The following is a 4,347-nucleotide window of genomic DNA, read 5'->3' as shown; positions in this document are numbered from 1 at the left end:
AGTTGACCTCTCTTACTGTACATGTGAGGCCATTTTTTAAGAAGTTATTTCCTATTCAGAAGCAATTTCCACATAATTGCTGGAATGAATGTGCAAATAGAACAGCAAGGAGCTGGTCATGAGGCTATGGCATTTCTGTGGCACTTGCTGGTTTTATCTTGTCTTAAATAGCTAAGACCTGGATGCAATCCAGCAGGTTCTTTACCTGAATATTTCCCAGTAGTCTGGATGGAAGCTGTTCAAGCTAGAGGATTAAAGTTATTTTGTAAGTTCTATCCAACAGTCAGGTTTATCCAAAGAAATACTTTACTGCATACAGCCAAACATTAATCTAGCTATGCACAGACTACCTTCTCTGGAAGAGCTCTGATTTACAATTCAACAGTACCTATGCAAATGAAATCAGAATTTGCAACAACATAATTATAGATTCTCTTGGGAGGATTAATAACTACTGCCTGCCCTGTTTATGTTGAAGTTTAATTTAATTCTGTTCCATGAACTAAAGGGGAAAATTAATTTAGCATTCAATATTATGCTTAGCTTTTAATGTGCACCCAAGCTTTTTCCCAAAGGCCAAACTTCACAGGCTCCATGGATTGTGTCTAGTTTCTTAAAAATAAGGTAGCTTAAAAACTAGAACACATGGGGAACCAAGTACATTCCAGGAGAGCCTCAGCCAAGTCTTGTATGAATGTCTAGAATGTATGGATGTGATATGTTATTCTGTGTACCTGAAGTAGTGCTAGAATGAAAGCAAGAGAATTAGCAATGGGAAAGATAACCATATTTGCAAAATTACTGCCAGGTGTTGAGAATTGCAGTATAGGGATGTAAATTTTCTCTAGTTTATTCTTAACTGAAGGAATGAGTAATTTCAATGATTTCCTTCCCATGGTGAATTAGTACTTGGAAATTGTGAAGTTTACAAAAGAGCTCCCAATCTGAACAATTATGTGGGCCAGAACTGTAGAAAAGTATCGCATTGGTTTGGTAACAGAAAATTGGATTTTTCTGATAAGACCAGATACTACACTTGATCTTAGCCAAAAAGCCAAGAAACATATGGAATAAGTATAAGGAAACGTTTTATAATAAAACATCCCTCTGGATCTCGCCCAGGGAGGCCCATCACAATAGAGACATTCCAAGGGATAAGTGGCATACCTACAAATACTTATTGAATAAACAGGATAATACTTGGAGCTTAAAGTCACTAAAAGAACTTAGGATAACAGATGAAAATTTAACATGGTATCACTATATGCAAATAAGGGATAGTTGTAAAGAAGATAAGAAAAATGATGTTATGGTACAGGAAACAACATGGGGTAAAATAATGCTAAGGGAGAAAAAAGTAATAACGATCCTATATCAAAAACTCCTCAAATGGAATACCAAAAGGGAATTGGTGAAAGAAAATATGATTAAATGGGTGATAGATATAGGCCACCTGATCCTACTAGAGGATTGGGAGAAAATATGAAGAGTTAAATTAAAGTACTCCAGATCACTAAGAGTAAATGAAAATTGGTAAAAGATGTTCTTCCGCTGGTACTTAACCCCTCAGCAATTGGCAAAATTTTACAAGAATCAAAACAAAATGTGCTGGAAATGTGGAGACAAATTGGGGACCTTTTTTCACTCCTGGTGGGAGTGCAATGAAGTTAAAGGATTTAATAAAAAAATCCATGAACACTCACAAAAAATTCTAAAGACGAAATAAGACTTAACGCTAGAGAATTATTTGTTAAACACAATGGACTTTGAGCTAGGGAAGAATAAAGACAAAATACTATATTATATATCGGCAGCAGCATGGACCTTCTTAGTTCAGAAGTGGCGTGCTAGAGCAATTCCATCTGTAGATACATGGATGATAAAACTAAGAGAGTACATGGATATGGGCTTGCTGTCGTTTCTGCTACAAGAGCAGAACAGGAGACATAGGATGGATTGGTCACCAGTAAAAGACTAACTCCGGGAAAAACAGCAGATGGGTTTGGAGACAGACTGGATTATAGTGAAGTGAGAAAACGAAGGAGGAGAAGATAAACAAAATGAAAGAACAAGGAAGGGGAAGGCAGCGACAACATAAAAAATAAGGAAGGAATAACAGAAGATAATTTCGCTGTGGAATGGACCAGAGGACCTTGATTTCCTAACCTCATTCACAACTGCTTATACTCCATCACGTTTTTTAAGTGTTTGTTTGTTGTCACCTTTTTTCTTTTCTCTTTTAGACTGTTCCCTCATTTATATAGATATCTCTTTGTTTTATATATCTATACCTATCCAAAATACACAATAAAGATTATTTTTTTAAAAGAAAATTGGATTTTCTAAGGAATAATGAGGAACACCCAGTGGCGCAGTGGGTTAAACTACTGAGCTGCTCAACTTTCTGACCAAAAAGTCGGCGGTTTGAATCCGGGGAGCGGTGTGAGCTCCTACTGTTAGCCCCTGCTTCTGCTAACAATTTGAAAACACGTGTGAGTAGATCAATAGGTACCATTTCAGTGGGAAGGTAATGACACTCCATGCAGTCATGCTGGCCACATGACCTTGGAGGTGTCTATGGACAACACCAGCTCTTCGGCTTAGAAATGGAGATGAGATCCAACCCCCAGAGTCTTAATGTCAGGGGAAAACTTTTACCTTTACCTTATGTGGTTTTCTTTCAAGAAATCTTGCTTTCTGTGCCAACACACACACATACAATTTTTCACATAGAAAAGTCCTAAAGTGTCAAGATTCTTGACACAGGAAAACTCTCATCAGTGGGGTTTCCTGTAAAGATGAAAGAAATCTTTAAAATCATAGAATCATAGAGTTGGAAGAGACCTCGTGGGCCATCCAGTCCAACCCCCTGCTAAGAAGCAGGAAAATTGTATTCAAAGCACCCGCAAAAGATGGTCATCCAGCCACTTGCTTAAAAGCCTCCAAAGAAGGATCCCCTACCACACTCCAGAGCAGAGAGTTCCACTGCTGAACAGCTTTCACAGTTAGGAAGTTCTTCCTAATGTTCTGGTGGAATCTCCTTTCCTGTAGTTCGAAACCATTGTTTTCACGTCCTAGTCTTCAGAGCAGCAGTAAAGAAGCTTGCTTCCTCCTCCCTAAGAGTTCCCTTCACATATTTATACATGGCCATCATGTCACCTTTCATCCTTCTCTTCTGCAGACTAAACATGCCCAGCTCTTTTGATCTTTTCCAGAATCTTGCCTGGTATCAACATGAGGCTGACTGGACAGTAATTGTTTGGGCCATCCTTTTTCCCCTTCTTGAAGATAGGCAACACATTTGCCCTCCTCCAATCTGCTGGGACTTGTCCCATTCTCCTAAAACTCACAAAGATGATTGCCAGTGGTTCTGAAATGACTTATTCTAGTTCTTTCAATTCTCTTGGATGTAACTGATCTGGCCCTGGTGACTTTAATTTTATTAGAGTGACCAGATATTCCTGAACAACTTCTTTTCCTATTTGGGTTTGGATTTCCCCTGCACTTTGTTTTAGGATAAATATGGGGAATATATGTTGAACAATAAGCTTCATTGTCATTTGTCATTGGCTCTGCTTGTGCTGATGCTAGTGGGAGTCCAACTAACACTAGAAAGACACATTTTGTCCATCCACTCACCATCTTCTTTTAGAATATTGTAAAGCTTCTCTCCATGTTCTCTGACATTACGAGTGTATTTTTCTGACACAAGTTATAGTGATTCAGCTGTAAAAGTACACACAACCACTGTGTTATATAAACGCACAAGTATATCCAAGTATATGTAATTTAATGACTTCTCAGAGGAGTTTGATATCAAAAAGAAGGCAACTCTAAGTATTTCACAAAGTAGCTGCTCCTTCCATGTCAAATAGCTGGATGGGACTCTATTGGAAGTGTCTGGGGGTCTTTGATAACTTTTTTCAGATTCAACCTTCATTTTTTAAAAAGGAAGCACTGTTTTGGAGGAGAGTACTCAGTATTTATATTGACAAGCTCAGAATACATCCCCCAGGCTCATAACAAACACATTTTGCAAATAAAACACTTAGTGGGGAAAAATGTGATGCATGCACTCATGTGCGGGCAGAAAACAAAGTAAATTGTTACTGCAGAATTAGATCATCAGTTCAATGTTATTTTACACACAGTTCTATTGACTTTGAACTGCACAGGGGTAAATGAGATGTTGACAACTGAAGAGTATGCCATTAATGAGTCATAACACTTTATAATACTCTATGACTACAACTACCAAAAGAATAGGTCAGTAGGAGGTCTTAAAGCATGATTCATAACTGAAAACTTTCATTCTAATGAAATACTGTTAGCCATTACTAATGTTGA

At 37.9% G+C, this 4,347-nt stretch overlaps 1 pseudogene; it reads right to left on the bottom strand.

Moving 5' to 3' along the window:
- Positions 1–900: 900 nt before the first annotated feature.
- On the bottom strand, positions 901–1,067 carry LOC134297218 (U2 spliceosomal RNA; annotated as a pseudogene).
- Between the last annotated feature and the right edge of the window lie 3,280 nt (positions 1,068–4,347).

Source organism: Anolis carolinensis, chromosome 2 (genome assembly GCF_035594765.1).
Source record: "Anolis carolinensis isolate JA03-04 chromosome 2, rAnoCar3.1.pri, whole genome shotgun sequence".
NCBI lineage: Eukaryota > Metazoa > Chordata > Lepidosauria > Squamata > Dactyloidae > Anolis > Anolis carolinensis.
The sequence above is the reverse complement of the archived record's forward strand: the minus strand, read 5'-3'. Positions and strand labels throughout refer to the sequence as shown.